General features: G+C 45.2%; 1 pseudogene; it reads left to right on the top strand.

The window, feature by feature from the left end:
• Nucleotides 1–15,762: 15,762 nt before the first annotated feature.
• On the top strand, nt 15,763–16,208 carry LOC116886336 (annotated as a pseudogene).
• Nucleotides 16,209–17,612: the final 1,404 nt, after the last annotated feature.

Here is a 17,612-nt window from a genome sequence, read left to right as displayed (position 1 = left end):
GGCAGATAGATGATGGATAGACATAGAGTAGAGACAGAGATAGTAAGAAATGCCATCTGCATCTGTATATTCATGCCTCCCAACCCTACTCATCCCAACCCTCCAATGCCATAGCCCTCATGGATGCTAGACCAGATATGTCACACCAGAGACATTCTCCAAGTTTCACAGACTACATTTTTATTTTACTTCATAAAATAATGCATTTTAACTACAGCAAAATAGTACAGTGAAAACAAAAACAAACAGACAAATAAACAGAACAGCTGAACTGTAGTGGCACACGCCTTTAATCCCAGCACTTGGAAGGCAGAGGCAGGGGATCTCTGAGTTCAAGACCAGCCTGGTCTACAGAGTGAGTTCCAGATAGCCAAGGCTACACTCTATCTTAAAAAAAAAAAAAAACAGTACAGGACAATTAAATAATTCGAATTTTAAAAAAATCCCCTGAATTGGGTGGGCATAGCAGTAATCCCAGAATTCTGAGGCCAAGGTACAAAATTCTTAAGTCCAAAGCCAGCCTCGAGAGACTATACAGAGAGACCATATCTCAAAATGGAAAAAGAAAGAAAAGTCACCAAAGAGGCTCATACCATCAAAATTTGGCCTGTTTTGTACAAACTAAAAGTGTCCTGGGAAATGTGTATCATATAACTGATCTTTTTTCAAGGGTGAATCTGAAGAGTCTGATAAGGCTGTGACTTACCTGTGACTCCTGCCCTCCTGAGGTGGAGCTGGTATAGAAGCAAGAGCGAGGAAGAGGTTGCCCTTTATCCATCTCTATGTCTGTTCCAGGAATGGACAGTCCCTGGCTAGGCTGACAAGGCTCAGGACCCCTACAACAAAACAAAGAGCACTGATGTGTGAAGACATTCACTTCTTGCCTTGAGAATGACAGGGGAACTACCACTGATGGGAAGGGCGTTCCCAGCCATGACTGCTGTGATGGTATGCTGTAGAGAAGGATAGACACGCTCCAGTGCATAGCTCTCATGCAGTAACCCTAGGGCCAATGCCCCAACTCCATGATTGCATTCATATTAAAGGTTCATGGACACCGACCCACTCTAGTTCTCTGCATAGGCGGATTAACTTGTCTAACTCAACCATTTTCTGAAATCATTTCTCTAACGTAGACGACCAAACTCTTCCAACTTGCAATAGGCATCGGTCCTGTCACGGCTATCGCCATTTTCATGTCTACACTGAAAGAAGCAGGGTGGAATCAGGGGATATCGCTATGAAAACCAGGAAGCAAACAGCATCTCTTGACGCATGAGAGACAAAACGTAACTTACACTCACTAAGTCATTGGAGGTAGGTTACTGAGTCATCACGAGACTGTAGTATTTTTCGTCAAGGGAGTTGGCTGATGTGGAAATGACCATGTCTGGGCATGAAGCGCATATATTAAAATAGACACCGTAAAGCATCCACCTCCCTCCTCAGAGGATAACCTTCTTCTCCACACTTGTCACTTGTCCTTTGTGATGGGCACTCAGCAAGCCTGCGATGCAAGGATTACTGGTTGGTAGGAGGAATGAAAAAAATGTACTGCTGCATCTGAATCAATGGAAATGCTTGGAGCCCCAACGTCCAGCAGCGAGGTCACTTTTATGAAACGGCACATCTGGAGTACGGGAGGGAATACAGACAAGGCTGACACACTGCATGCTAAAGGCTGACAATCAGCAGGCTAACACTCAACCCTTCTGACATCAGAACATATTCATATCAGCATGCCTACAGATCCCTCTCTATTTCTTTTCTGATGTCTTAGGGTTTTGATTGCTGTGAAGACACACTGTGACCATGGCAACTCTTAGAAAGGAAAACTTTTACTTGGGGCTTGGGGCTAGCTTACTGTTCAGGAGTTCCGTTCATTGTCATCATGGCAGGCAGCACGGTGGGTATACAGGTAGATATGGTACTGGAGAAGTCGCTGAGAGTTCCATATCTGGATCCAAAGGCAGCAGGAAGACAGAGTGAGACTAGGCCTTGCTTGAGTATCTGAAATCTCAAATCCCGCCCCCAGTGACATACTTCCTCCAAAAAGACAACACGTCCTAATAATGCCACTCTCTATGGGCCTACAGTGGCCATTTCCAATCAAACCACATCTAGTATCTAAGTATGATCTGTGTGCTCCATGTTATAATTGCACACGTTTTTATAAGTTTTCTCCATACAGGTAGCACAGTAGTTACCAAGAGTGTTGGAACTATGGCTCAGTGGTTAAGTAACACTAACAGCTATTCCAAAGTTTCTATTCCCAGCCCCTACACGGCAGCTCACAACTGTCTGTACATCCAGTTCCAAGGGATTCCATGATTTCTTCTGGCCTCCACAGGCACTGACCACACACTGTGCACAGGCATCCATGTGGTCAAACACACATACACATAAAAAAATTAAGTGAATAAAATCTTAAAATAGTAATAATAATTAGTGTGGTGTTTTGAATATACTTGGCCCAGGGAGTGGCAGAGGTGTGCCCTTGTTGGAGTAGGTGTGGCCTTGTTGCAGGATGTGTGTCACTGTGGATGTGGGCTTTGAGGCCCTCTAGCTACCTGGAAGCCAGACTTCTCCTAGTGGCCTTCAGGTCAAGATGTAGCACTCTCAGCTCTTCCTGCTCCATATCTGCCTGGACATTGCCATGCTTCCTGTCATGATGATAATGGACTGAACCTCTGAACCTGTAAAGCCAGCCCCCATAAAATGTTGTCCTTTATAAGCATTGCCTTGGTCATAGTATCTCTTCATAACAAGGGAAACCCTAACTAAGACAATGAGTAGGAACACAAAGACTTGTTCTAGATTTCTTACAGGGCAGAAAATTCTGATTGTTTTTTCTTATGAATGAAGTTATAGTTGAATGCATGAATTTAAAGTATGAATGATGACAACACAAAAAAAGAGTTCAGGGGCCTCTCTCCCTCCTCCTCTTTCACCCCTCTCTCCCCCTCCTCTTCTCTCTCTCCCCATGTGTTCTTGGCCAATCTCTTTCCTTCTAGCTCTCCTCTCTCTTTCTGTCCTTCTCTGTTCCTTTTCTTATTCTGCCTCTACTCCCTTACCCACAGCCCCTTTCCTTGTCCCAAATAAACTTCATTTAAGAAAGAAAATAGGGGCCGGTTGTGGTGGCGCACGCCGGTAGGATTTGCTGAAGGAGGCAGAGGCAGGAGAATCACGAGTTCGAGAAAGAAAATAGGGGTTGGGGATTTAGCTCAGTGGTAGAGCGCTTGCCTAGCAAACGCAAGGCCCTGGGTTCGGTCCTCAGCTCCAAAAAAAAGAAAAAAAAAGAAAAAAGAAAGAAGGAAAGAAAGAAAGAGAGGAAGAGAGAAAGAAAGAAAGAAAGAAAGAAAGAAAGAAAGAAAGAAAGAAAGAAAGAAAGAAAGAAAGAAAGAAGTTCAGGATAAAGAACAGTAGAAAAATAATCAAATAAACAATTGCATATTAATTATGAAATGCAAAGAATTCAACATATATATATACACATACATACACATGACCCCACTTAGTATTATTACACAGCTATTAGTATTATTCCTCTTTGTATGATGGACAAACTGAGATTCAGATTAATTTTTCTTCACGCAGTCAATGGAGTATGAAGCCGGAAAGGGATACTGGAACCTTTCAGAGGATCTACAAGGTTTCGGACTCTCCTGATTGAACAGTACAACAAAGCAGAATGGTTAGACCACCGCAGCCAGGAAGCAGAGCGTGAATGCCTGCACTAGCTGCTTTCGCTTTCTTCCTCCTTCATCCCTTCTGAGCCTCAAGCCTAGGGGATGGTGCCGCCCATGTTCGGAGGCCTTCTTTCCTCACCGAGTTATCTCTGGAAATGTCCCACGGACATACTTCAATGTACACTGTACTAATCTGCTAAGGACACCTCAATCTAAGGGAGCTGACACTCAAGATTAACCACCACAAGTCAACACGACGCCCAAATGCACCCAAAACCATGACATTCCACTCTACTCCACGCCGAAAAGGATCATGTCTATCTCATAAAGCAAAGCACATTCAGTCCACTCCCAAAGGTCTCTATGGTCTTAACAGTTCTAAAACTTTTCAAGAATCCAAGTTCAAAGTCTCCTCTGTGAGACCCTCTGTACAAATGCATGGAGTAGACAGTGTCCTAAAGTCCTATTTCAAAAGACATGAATTAGATGCCAGGGAAAGATTAGCTTGAAGTCAGACTGACAGCAGCAGTTGACAGTTAAATCCTGCAGCCCATAATTGGCCTCCAAGGCACATAAGGTGATCTAAAGCTCCACAGACTGGGGTAGTCCCACCCCTATGACCTTGTCATTTGTAGTCCATGTCACCTCCCTCTTGGGATGGCTCCACTGTTGCCCACAGATTTCCTTAGCAGACATTTCTGTCATCTCCAACATCCTGAGGCCTCTATTGCAGCTAAGGCTTCACCCTCACAGCTCACCTGACCACCCTTCTGAGGTGATCCTAACTCCGTCACATACTATCTAGCCTCCCAGAATTTCCTTTGAAATGTGGGTGGAAGGTTTCCAAGACCCCATAATTTGCAATTTACATTTTGCATAACTCACAAATTAATATCATGTGGGCAATGCCAAGGTGTGCTATGACCCTCCGGACCAATGCTGTCTGAACTCCTGAGTCATTAAGCGTAGGAGGACGACATTGAGGAAATAGCAGCCAGTGCAGCCCTGTGCGGGGAGGACCTCTCAGAGGCACTCTCTTCTCCCGGGAAAAATCTCAGATAGGTTTACATCTGAGATTCAGCTACATCAGTTTCATACCACTGAGCCTGTAACACATGGGGTCTGTCCAATTCCCCAAAAGCTCTCAAGACATCCGTCTTACTGCCCCAATTCAAAGTACCTGGCTTCTATCTAATGATGCTAATCTCTCCAGAAACCATTGTCCCCCTTAGTCTCCACTTTACACAGTCTTCGCAAAGCAAACTGCGAGCTCCTCAATCTTTGTCCTCCCCATTTGACTCTGGATGCTCATTGTAAAGCCGTCCAACCATAGCCAGTAAAGCATGCCTCGCGGTTTCCTATACCAGACTAATTAATCTGTCACCTCTAAGCTCAGCCTCCCACAAAATCTCAAGACTTAAACAAAAAGTTGGCAAATGCTTTACTAGAATGTAATGAACGGTCCCCAGTTCAGTTCCCAATAAAGTCCTGTTCTTATCAGAAGCTTCCTGAGCACAGTCTTTACGGACCCATATTTCTACTGCCAATCCAGTCTCCCAGTTCCCACCAGAGTTACCCACTGTGCTCAGCGGATAGCGTCTTCAGGGATTCTCTGCCTTGGATCTCCAAGTGTGTCCAGATGCCTCGTAAAATTCAGGTCCGACGACATCTGAGCCACATATCAGGAAGTCACAGCAATGACCTCACCTGTCTGGTACCAGTTTCTGCATTAGAATTTCTCATTGCTCTGACCTAATGACTGAAACATTTAAAAGAAGAAAGATGATTTTTTTTCTTTATCATTTTAATGGTTTTGGTCCATCATGGAAGAGCAATCTAGCTCATATCATGGGAAAGGGCGGGGGGGAGAGATAGAGACAGAAAGAGAGAGACACACACACAGAGAAAGAGAGAGAGAGAGACAGAGAGACAGAGAGAGAGACAGAGAGACAGAAAGAGAGAGACAGAGACAGAGAGGGAGAGACAGAGAAAGAGAGAGAGAGACAGAGAGACAGAGACAGAGAGGGAGAGAGAGAGACAGAGAAAGAGAGAGAGAGACAGAGAGACAGAGAGAGAGAATGCTTTTGTTTGGCATTGGAATTTCATACTGTCCATCATGGGACTTGAGTTTTCTCTTTACAAGAGATAAAAATTTAAAGTTTTACTTGTTTGGTTCTTCTTTTGTTTTTCTTTTGGGCTTCTTTTACATTTTTAATTATGTATGTATGTATGTATGCGTTTATGTGTGCTATGACACACAAGTAGAGGTCAAAGGACAAATGGTATCAATTCTCTCTTTCCACCATGTGGGTCCAAGATTTAGCTTGGTTTGCCGTGCTTGGTGGCAGACACACTGAGCTATTTTGCTGCCTCTTAATTTTGTTTAAAGCAGGGAAAGGAGGAGGGTTTTAGGGACATTCGTTTCCCTGAACTCAGAGACGGAAAGAGTTACATAAACCCTCACAGTGTCCTGCCTGCTGTAGCGATCTGGACAAGGGTTGTAGAATTCTTACATGATGAGAAACTAGCTGAAGAACTTATTAGATGTGCAGCAAAATTAATACAGACCAGGAGAGAATGAAAAGAAAAGATTTTAGAGCCTAGAAAATCCTGCCATAAGAACGAATTCTGAGGCATCTGCCTGCCAGCTGCCTAGATTGCAGAGAAGTATGGAAGATTCACTGAACAAGATCCCACTGCTGCGTGTCACAGAGCACAAGTGACAGACCAAAGCAATGATTTCATCGTGCAGATATTTTCAGCACGTGATGCCATTGTGATAAATGTAAATGGTTTGGTTTGGTTTGGTTTGGTTTGGTTTGGTTTTTGTGACCCCAGGACTTTCAGCACAGAAAGTGGGACCCAGAAAGACTTGAAAAGTTTTCTCTGTTTGGCGGTGTCTTAGTCAGGGTTTCTATTCCTGCACAAAACATCAGGACCAAGAAGCATGTTGGGGAGGAAAGGGTTTATTCAGCTTACACTTCCACATTGCTGTTCATCACCAAAGGAAGTCAGGACTGGAACTCAAGCAGGTCAGGAAGCAGGAGCTGATGCAGAGGTCATGGAGGGATGTTACTCCCCCTGGCTTGCTCAGCTTGCTTTCTTATAGAACCCAGGACCACAAGCCAAGGGAATGGCACCACCCACAACAGGCTGGGCCCTGCCCCCTTGATCACTAATTGGGAAAATGCCTTACAGCTGGATCTCATGGAGGCATTTCCTCAACTGAGGCTCCTTTCTCTGTGATAACTCCAGCTTGTGTCAAGTTCACACAAAACTAGCCAGTACAGGCAGTAACACCAGAGAAGAAGAAGAAAACTAGAATTTAGAAAGCGACGGTCATTCAAGGAAATAAGAGCTTAATTTCTGTAGTGTGACTCCACTTCACATTTTGATTTCTTTTTTGCAGTCAAGACCAAGCACCAGTACAGCCTACCCAGAAGCCTCTGCCTGGTGGAAGGCAATCGCTCTCTTCCCACAGAGAGCTTATTAAAGCCGTTTGGGGCTGTGCCTGTTATGGTGACTGCCTCCCTGTGGCCTCCAGGTATATGTTAATTCCACTTTGAAATGAAAGAAAAAAAATACATTAGGAGAATGATTTAAACAAAGGTTAGAACCAGGAATGTCCCCCTCTGCCACTTGAGCAAAGGCTCCATGCGTCATTTTTATTAATGCTATCAGACGGAAAGAAAAGGACTTTACTGGTCATGAGCAGGGAGCTTAAGGGCCTTTTCTGGAGTTGCTGCCTGAGCTCTGGGAAATTGTGTTTGCTCTCTGGGGCTCCTACATTGATGGAATGTATTCATTCCCTCCCGGAACCAAAGTAAATAATTCTGGAAGGAAATGGAAAAGTTCAGGCTTCCAGGACCGCCTTTGTTTATTCTCTTGATGTCTTAGAGACTCCATCAGGTTGGAAATCGGCCCGTTGTGCGTGATATGACTATTTTTTTTCAATGCTAATGTCTATTGGGCTTTAACCTGTGGTACTGTCACAGGACGCGTCCAACCATCAGGACTGCGGCATGACAGAACCTGGATCAGGTCCAGGTAAATTCCACCGTCTCTCCTTAATCTTCTCAGACCGCGCTTTGCTCCGAAAAAGAAAAAAGGCAGCAAATAATATTTGTGTTCTATGTTTGGGCCTAAGTGACTCGGGAGCTAAAGATGGTTTTCATTCAGCGACTTTAGGTCACATAGCTTGCCTCCCCTGCTTCCCGAGAATCTCATCTTAAGAGATACAAGTACTTCATGCGCCGTTTGTGTGGGAAATCTGACCTACAGGCCATTGGTGCCAATTCATTAATTTTCCTCTGCGTGCCAGGCAGCTGTCATAGAAATGGAAGATGCTCTCATTTTATGCCTAAATTAGGTGGGCAAGGGTTCTTCAAATTAGAACTCAAAAGATCACTCAGAGCTGGCCCCTAAAGGAGGCCAAAAAAAATCACAGAAGGCTAGAAAACGAGCCCATTGTCCTCCTCGTCTGTAAGACCACTCCAACACAGCCCTCCACCTTCCCATCCGTTCATTCGCTCCTGCACTCACCCTCTCAGCCTGTCACTCACCCATCCACCTGCCCATCCTAAAGCTTATTTATAGCTCATCAAACCTGTGCATTTCTGCTCATACAATGCATGCAAGCTGCATGCATACATTCTGAGCTCTGTCCACAGAATATCTGAGGGCCTTGTGTGTGCTTTATTTCACAAACGAGATCACTTATGTTCGATACCATGTCTGTCTTCCTCAGTAACACCTGACCTCCGTGAAGATAGAAACTTAAGCTGTTCCCTGTTCCCCTCCCACCCTGAGCCCTTGCTTCTTGTCCCCTCTTCCTTCTTCTCCTTTACGATGCAACCTGACTGTCACCTGAGATGGCTAAAACAGGCCCCGATCGGCAGAAGCGCCTTCATCCCACCCCGCTCCTCACTCTACCTTTGTATAGCTCTTCATTTTCCGTCCTGTGTCTCTCCCCGCATTGGCTGCTAGTTCCACCAGGCATGCACTGCTTGTAAATCCCTAGTACCTCGGATGCTTCCACCAAATTGTTACTCAGTAGATACTGTTAATGATCAAGGGGAAGAGGATAAATTGTATCTTTGTGTCTCCAGCTAACAGTTAAGGATTCAGCACAGGCTGGCGGTTCATGAGAAAATGGATCAATCAGATGCACGCTATGCAACTCAGAATATCCGGAGAGGAACACGCTTCTACTTCCTTTACGTTTCCATCTCTCCTTCCCTTCTTTCTCCCTGCCTCCCTTTCTCTCCCCAACTCTCAATCTCACCCTTCCTCATTTTGTTGTCCGAGAGCCTTAAGAACCATGTGGGGCTCTAAATACACTCTTACCCCATCTGTGCACCATAGATAGCGTTTCAACAGAGTGGAGAGCATGTCAGTGCAGCCTGCTGGGCTTTTGTACTCTTCGTCATAATGTCACACTTACAATCAAAATACAGGCAAGGATGGCTGGGATGAATAAGAGTAGCCGGGTGTCCTTCATCCATTCGCTTGTGATCTTGTTGATCTATTGCCCGAATAGAGCTGAGAAGGAAATGTTGACAGGAGAGTTTGTTGCAGAGTAAGCGAGAGAGGGAGCAAAGCTGGGAGTTTAAGACTCAAAGACACATTGTAGAATCTTTACCAGGCTCCCTTCCCTACTGCCTGTTAAAATAATATGTCCTCTGCTAGCCATCAACCTGAGCTAGGCAGAAAACCTACTCATCTTCAGAGGTAGATAGAGTGTTAGAGCGGATCAAAAACATCTGAGGAGCACAGAGACTTCAAATGGAGCTGTTAGTGAAGACAAGAGCGGATGACAGGGTCTGATTATGATCGACGCCATGTGCATGTACGAAAATGTCACGATAATGCAATACACTCATAGAAAAGGTTTGTAAAGGTGGGTGTTTAGGAGCAGCGTCAACAGTATTCTCCTGCGCCCTGTTCGACGATGTCCTGTGTCTTCAGGGCTCAGAAAGGAACTAATACAGGATATGACTGTGCAACACATCTCATCTTGTAAAACCAAGGTTTTATCAGAACAAGCAAAAAAAAGGGGGGGGGGCAACCTAGATGCCATCATGTGTATGGACTTGTATGAATAGAAAGACCAAAATGCGGTCTGCCAGTATGATGAAGCACCATGCGGCAGTCACAGGAAACTCTCCAGAGCATGAACACAAAGAGTAAACTTGAGGAAACATCCACAATTTATCCGGAAGCCGTACACACGATGCCACCTATTATAGGAGCCCATTTATATGGTGTGTCCAGACAAGAGAAATCTACAGAGAAAGTGGCTGCCAGTAGCTGGGGTGCAAGAATGGGGATTCATTACAATGAACATGCAGGAATTGTCTAGAAGAATGGAAGTAATATAAAACTGATTTAAGGAGACAGCTGTCCTAACTAGTAATGTTACTAAAATCATTGAATTGTTGAAATAGGAGACTTTTACAATACATAAAACGTACCTCAATAAAGTTGTTTTTCAAATTTAAGATTATATGTTCTCTTATGCAGCGGTAGCTAGCACGAGTCCTGCTTAGTACCCCTTTGATGATCATAAAACACAGTGATTTTTTTTTCTTTGCCCACCATTCTCCCTTATATTTACTTCTATTTTTAAATGGCTCTCATCTCTGAAAACAGAATTGGACCAGCTATTTTTCAGAGTATTAATTCTAAAAAAATTAATTACCTCACATAAATGACTGCACAGAAATCATGGCCTCTGAACCAAACTTTTTCAGGGAGATTTTGCATAATAAAACTGAGAGCATTTTTTCCCCTTAGAAGTGAGTTCTTTTCTCCTTTCTTTTGATTCATTTCACTTGATTTCGCAGATTCTAATTTCTTCTGGACTAATGGGAGTGGTCAGGGTTTGTACATCTTCTCGAAGGGAATTAAATTTGCAATTATTCCTAGCATACTGTAGACTTGCAAACCCGTGTTTGGGGCAGCCTGCAGATCCCTGCCGCAATTAGCATATTTTCAAGGTGAAGTGCAGATGTCAAATTAATGTGGGAAGGCACCGGGATTGCTGAAGGGCCGGGTCAATTGGTACTGCTCTAATTGGAGAACATGAGCCTTCCCGGTGGAGGGGTCCAGGGACTGCCGTCAGAAACAGGAAAGGTTTTCGCGTGTAGAAGGGGCAGCAGGAGGGGAGAAGAAACTGGAAACACAGCAGACGACTGGCTCTTATGGAAAAAACAAAGGTTCCGTCCGATGAGAAAGTGAAATCGGCCCTCATGTCATTATCATAGCCATCACCATTGTCCTCACCACTGACACCGTCATTGTTGTGACTCCTATTTAGTTAATGTGATGTACCAGGCATTTTCTATGTATCGTACCATTTACGTATGACAAAAACTCTCGGCGTCTTATTACTCTTATTCCAAAGAAGAGAAAAAGCAAGGCCCAGAAAGATGAAATTATTTACAGCGAATGATTATTGGGCACTTACGATGCGCCAAGCTTGTTACCAGATTTACATCTCACAGCAAACCATAGGTAAATGATGCGATTAACTGCATGTGGGGGATGAGGGAAATGAGCCAGGGAGGCTGTAAAGAAAAATAGCACCGTTAGCAAACCTCGAGAGCACTCTGACTCCCAAAGACCGGACCCTCCATTCTCACACACAAGTTGGTCCGGCCAAGGGTGAAACGAGAGACAAATCAGAAGCTTCCTACCCGTTTCCTGTGATTCCAGACCCCTATCTCCCCTTTAGGTCTGTTCGTCTTTCATCAAGTTGTGTTCCATGGAGACCAGGGGACAGGACAGACAGAGAAAAGACAGAGAAAAGACAGAATCCTTCGGCCTTAAACAGAGCAGCTTGTTCGCTGCTACACTGGTCAAGGTTCCTCTGAAACTGCGTTTGAATGAAAGAAAGAGCCCGGGAAGATAGAGCCACAGTTGAAGTCCTGACTCTGACCCACACACCAGTTGCTTGTGATTGGAGAAATCCATGCCTTCTGTCCTTGGCTTCCTCAGCAAAGTCGGATGGCAGCTATGGGCCTCGCTAGTGTTCAGAGGAAAATCATAACTCAAACAAAATATCTATAAAACAGACTCCAGCCAGGGATGGCCGCACATGCTTGTCATCTCACCACTGGAAAGGTCGGGGCAAGCTGATCACAAGTTCAGAGCCAGCCTAGGCTACCTGTCTCAAAATAACAATAATACAATGAAATAAGTCTTTAAACAATAGTGACAAATAGTAGTGGTTTATTGAACTAGCTGTCTGGATTTGTACTGGATGAGCGCCTTTACAGGGATTATCTTCCTTAAACCCCATGCTGGATCTAAGCAACAGGTGCCATTTATCCTGTTTAACACAGAAGGAAGCTAAGGTTTATTATGGAGGCTAAGTGATTCACCCAGATGTCACAGCCAGTAAAGTGATGGCATCTCTAGAATCGGAGACGGGTTTGGCCTATTTTTAATAACTCTCTTTAAACGTGCAATATCACGTGAAGTTGACCCTTCCTACTTCTACCCTCTCATAGCATTTTACAAAGACGTATATTACAATCTCTCTTGCTTTCCAAGGGATGGAAGTCCCGCCCCACCTCTTGCTAAGCCCGATGTTAAGGAAGTCAGACTGTCCCTACGCTTCTGGGGCCATCAGCATCTGGAGCAGGGGGAGAGTTTGAGGCGAGGGGCCCTCACCTCCGTAAGGCCCTCCAGGATCCACCATCTTCACACGCAGAACCGTACTGAACTCTCTGTCATTGCCCAAAACTTGACACATGATAGTTTGGAGCCGCAGAGGTGCGCCGGTGGTTTAGAGCCCTTGTTCCACTTTCAGAGGACCCGAGTTCTTCAGTTCCTAGCCCCTACCTAGCACCTCACAGGGGTCCATAAGTGGGGTTTGAATAGGGATGGCCCCCATAGACTCATGTGTTTGCATGCTTGCTCACCAGAGAGCGGCTTATGAGGAGGTGTGGCCTTGTTGGAGTCGGTGCAGTGTTGCTGGAGGAAGCGTGTCACTGAGAGCAGGGCTCAGAAGCCCAAGCCACGCCCAGCGTCTCTTCCGGTTGCCTACAGATCAAGATTGGGAACTGTGCTACCTCTCCAGCACCGTGTCTGGCTACCACGCTTCCCACCATGATGACCCTGGGCTAAACCTCCGACCTATACCCAGGCCCAACTAAATGTTTTCCTGTGCAATAGTTGCCATGGTCACGGCATAGAAACCCTAACAAAGAGACCAAGTGACTCCAGGTCTAGGGAAGTATAGCGGCTATTCCTGGTTGCCAACTTGACTGTATCTCAAATGAACTACAATCCAGACCTGGAAGGCTCACCTGTGATCCAGATCTTGAGGCTGGGAGATACAAGTTTCTGACCTGGATCATGGCATGGAGATCTTGAGGCATAGTGGCTATGAATCCCAGGAGACTAAGGCAAGGAGATCTCTGAGTTCAAGGTCATCTGGGACAAAGCAAGTCCCAGATCCAGTCGTGGTGGTCCACACCCTTAATCTGGGCCACACCTTCTGCTGGAGACCTACATAAGAATGTCGGAAGAAGGAAGATTCTCTCTTCCTCACCTGCTTGCCTTGTGGGACTGAGCAACGGCTAGATCCTTGGACTTCCATTCACAGCTGCTGCTGACCATCGTTGGGGAGTTGGACTACACACCGTAAGTCATCAACAAATTCCCTTACCATATAGAGACTACTCGTAAGTTCTGTGACTCTAGAGAACCCTGAGTAATACAGGGAGCCTGTACCCTCTGGATTCCACAGGGACCAGGCATGTATGTAGTCTACTTACATACTTACACATAAAGCAAAACTAAATTTACATGTGGTTAGAATAAAAACTATAGAAACAGCAGTGGCTGAGCTCTGACTGGGTCTAAAGAGTGTGCATGTCCCTGATATGTGACTTGACTCCAGGTAAACCCCTGTTCTCACACGTCCTTCGGTCACACAAGCAACAAAACTGAGACTTGATGGGCAGGTGGCCAAGAACACTGGTAGATTCTGGTTAGAATGAAATTTGCAGCTGACTTCACAGCTTTGACTCTTAACCTACAGACTGTGCTGTACCCCTCACTAGGATTCTCATTTCTTTAGACGCACTTACTACGCTAGCTCGTTGCTCAGAGCTCTCCTGGTTCCTCAACCTTTCCAACCCATCGCCAGCCTCTCTGCCACTCATACCCACACACACTTAGTTTCGCTTTTTGTAATTTGTCTCTTCCATCCACTAGATTATAACAGCCCATTTCACTGCCGGGTCTCTCGCAGCGCTAACAAGATACCTCATATGGCCTTGGCACTCTGTATTAAGTTCTGAATTTTCCCTTTGCCATGTGTCCATTCATTTAAAATTCAATAGATCTGCTATAGAAGCGGCCAGCTATACTCTTTTTCCCCGGCTCCCAGAGCAGCAGTTCCTGATTATGTCAAGTCGAGCTGTCTTAATTATTTGACTCATCTTTTAAGTGCCTGTTCCTGAAGAGCCTTTGGAAAGGAAGTCTCCCTAGGATTTTTTGACACATTATGACAGAAGGAAGGACAGGGCCCAAGGCCATGCCAAGACCTTAGAATGAGGTGGCTGAACACAGTTTCATCCTATTCCATTCCCAACAGATCACGGAAGCAGTTGGCATTTCGGAAGACTGACAATTTCACAAGTTCATCTGCTTTTCCTTTACTCTTTGGATCGGAGACGCGCTCCAAAAGTGAGGTCTGCAGGGAGAACAAGGTGGTATGGAAAAGAAGTGTATTCACTAGGGGTCACCCCTGAGGGCCCGGCATCCACCAACTCTGCTGCTAGGTGTTGTTTATCGGTTACAATAAACGCATCTTTACATAGCTCAGGGAATTAGCTGCCACGGTTCTCGGGGTCACGGGGTTTCTATGACTCATCACCTACCGTTAGAAAAGTGACTGTTTTCAAAAATAAGTATCAGTATAATGGCTTCCAATGATATTGTGCGGTACTCATAGATCAGTCCTTTATGCAGTCAACACAAAAGAAGCTTCCTCCTACGGTAGATGCAAACAGAGCCAGACATTACTCATAGAGAAAGAGAGAGTCCTTGGAGCACTCAGCCCTAAATGGGAGTCAAATCCTTCCCCTTAGAGCTCAGGGAGTCCCTTGGAGGAGCAGCAGGGATGGAGGACACCGAGAGAACAAGACCCTCTGAATCAGCTGAACAAAGCTCATATGAGACCGAATGGAGTAGCAGAGAACTGGCTCGGGTCTGCACCAGGTCTCCTGTGCGGATATCACAGCTCTCAGTTTAGGGATTTTATGGGACCCCTGAGTTTGTGAATGAGTGGTTCTCTTGTTCCTGCCCTTGGGGCTCTTTTTCCTTATGTCAGGTTGCCTTGTCCAACCTCACTCGATGGGATGGTTTCTGTTTTCCCTCGTTATGTCTTATTTTGTCATGTTTTTTGTTTGTTATCTCTTAGAAGCCTGTCCTTTTCTAACGGAAGACAGAAAGAGAGTGGATCTGAGGGAAGGGGAGAGGGGGAGGAAATGGGAGAAGTAGAGAGAGGGGAGACTGTGGTCAGGATATATCGTATGAGAAAGGTTATCTATTTTCAATAAAAGGGAAAAATGAAGAAAAAGTGAAAACCGTTTTTTTTTTCAATATTTGAAAGTCATTATGGTTTGACTGGCAAACGTCATCCACGCATTCATGGGTCGAATGCTTTTCTCTTCATCTGCTGTGAAAGGCTCAGGAGATGAACCAGCCAAAGGAAATGGTCACTGAGAGCATGTCTTCTCTGTTCCCCGCACGTCTTGCAGTGAAAGACTTCCTCCTCCACATGTTCCTGCAGCCATGATGTCTACCCAACACGAAACCAAGCAACTTTCTGAAGCCAAATAATTCCTGATTTATGTCCTCTTAGGCGTTTTCGTCAGAGCAACGCAGATGTGTTAATACCAAAGTCTGGATACCTTCTATGAAAAGAACACACTGACGCAGATATTGAAGGTCTTTCAATGTATCACTTTTACCTTTCTGAGGACGGAACACTGGTCTAGACAATGGAGTAACAATGCACAGAACAGGCGGCCATCGCTGGATCGCAGCCGCCAAAATGAAGTTCAATCGCTTCGTGACTTCTGACCAGAGCAAGAACCGCAGACAGCATTTCAAAGCCCCTTCTCACATTCGGAGGAAGATCATGCCTTCTCCTCTTTCCAAAGAACTGAGACAGAAGTATAATGTTCGAACTATGCCCATTCGAAAGGACGACGAAGTTCAGGTTGTTCGAGGACACTACAAAGGCCAACAGATTGGCTAGAGTGGTCCAAGTGGACAGGAAGAAATATGTCATCGACAGTGAGCGAGTCCAGCGAGAGAAGGCTAACGGCACAACTGTCCATGTGGGCATCCACCCCAGCAAGGTGGGTATCACCAGGCTAAAGCTGGACAAGGACCGCAAGAAGATCCTGGAGAGGAAAGCCAAGTCCCGGCAAGTAGGAAAGGAGAAAGGCAAATACAAGGAAGGAACTATCGAGAAGATGCAGGAGTAGAAATCTCATGCACAGCATTCATTAAAGAAGAAGAGAGAATGCCTTGTTTGATGGCAGGATGAGGGCTGGGGACTGAATACAGACAAAGATTTTTAACACTGGTAGACATATTTAAAATTTCACACAAATCATAATTTTCTAAACACATTTCCCTGGTGGCCTACAGCAGGTCTTTTCCTCTCCAGTTGGCTTCTACTCAAAAAGTCTTCCCCTCAGTTAACTGAGCCTGTCCCCAGGTTTTTCAATAGAGAAGAGCAGGCCCTACTTCCCACACTCCCCCTCAGTGCCCTGGATGCTGTTCTCGCCGGATGTCTTATTGAACATCACAGTTCCCTTCTACACGCTCAGCCTCTTACAGTCTGTCTCTTTCCATCAGAATAAACTCCGTAAGGGCATGGCTTTGGCGCTCGGCTCCCTGCCATAGCTGCGGCAATTAGCAGAGCCTGGTTCTTAAGAAGACTCAAGAGCCTGCTAAATGGTTCTGTGAGCATTACAAATCACAGCAACATCTACATACACTGAGGGAAGAAGAAATAGACGTGCAGAACTTAGTCAACAGACACTAACTCACACCATTATGACTGAGCCTCCTGGGTCAGCACCAAAGCTGGTGAAAAAGCTTGCCCTTGGATTAAAGAGGTCTCGCTTGCAGCCTTGGGTCAGCACCTGAGTGATGTATGTAACCTTGCTCCCACCGTTACTCAGCATAGGTAAGTGGGAGCCTTCAGGGGTCTTCTGTTCACTCTGTGACTCGGTGGACCACCTCCTGCTTTGGGGATCCTTAGAAAAGCATTTGCAACTTGTTGACATAAGGGATCTTGCAGGTCTCAAAACTCCTGTGCGAGCATTCAGGAACTCACTTTGGATTCTCGAAAGGTGGCAGCTGAAAAACTGCTGTTTCAGTAATTATGGTTATTCAAATTTTTCATTATTATTATGCAGAATAATAATTGTCATCACTTACTAAGCGCCCACACTTTAGGAACTTCGTTGAAAGGGGGAAAAAAATCTAATTACAGGGTGCAGACATTTGCATAAATTGATGGATTTCTGTAGCAGCACAGTGCAAAGCCGGGAAGGTGAGGTTCCTCTTGATTTTTTTTTCTTTAATTTTCTTTTGATCTTGTTAATTGTTTTAAATGGGCTAATGGAGAAGCCTGATCTTTCCTCTTTTGCTCAGCCACCTGGCTGCCTGCTTCTGCCACCGGGAGACTTGTCATGTAGAGATAATGTATTGTCATGACATAATTCTGAAAGTTCTGGAAATTGAGGCAAACGTACCTAAACTCTGATCCTGCCACTCGTTGACTCTAGGACCTAAAACAGCCCCTACTTTGCCTTCCTATAAAGCATTTGGGGATTTTTAGGGAAATAAAGCCGATCTATAGAGAAACATGGGTAGGACGATATG

The sequence above is a fragment of the Rattus rattus genome, chromosome 17 (assembly GCF_011064425.1).
Source record: "Rattus rattus isolate New Zealand chromosome 17, Rrattus_CSIRO_v1, whole genome shotgun sequence".
Classification (NCBI taxonomy): domain Eukaryota; kingdom Metazoa; phylum Chordata; class Mammalia; order Rodentia; family Muridae; genus Rattus; species Rattus rattus.
The sequence above is the reverse complement of the archived record's forward strand: the minus strand, read 5'-3'. Positions and strand labels throughout refer to the sequence as shown.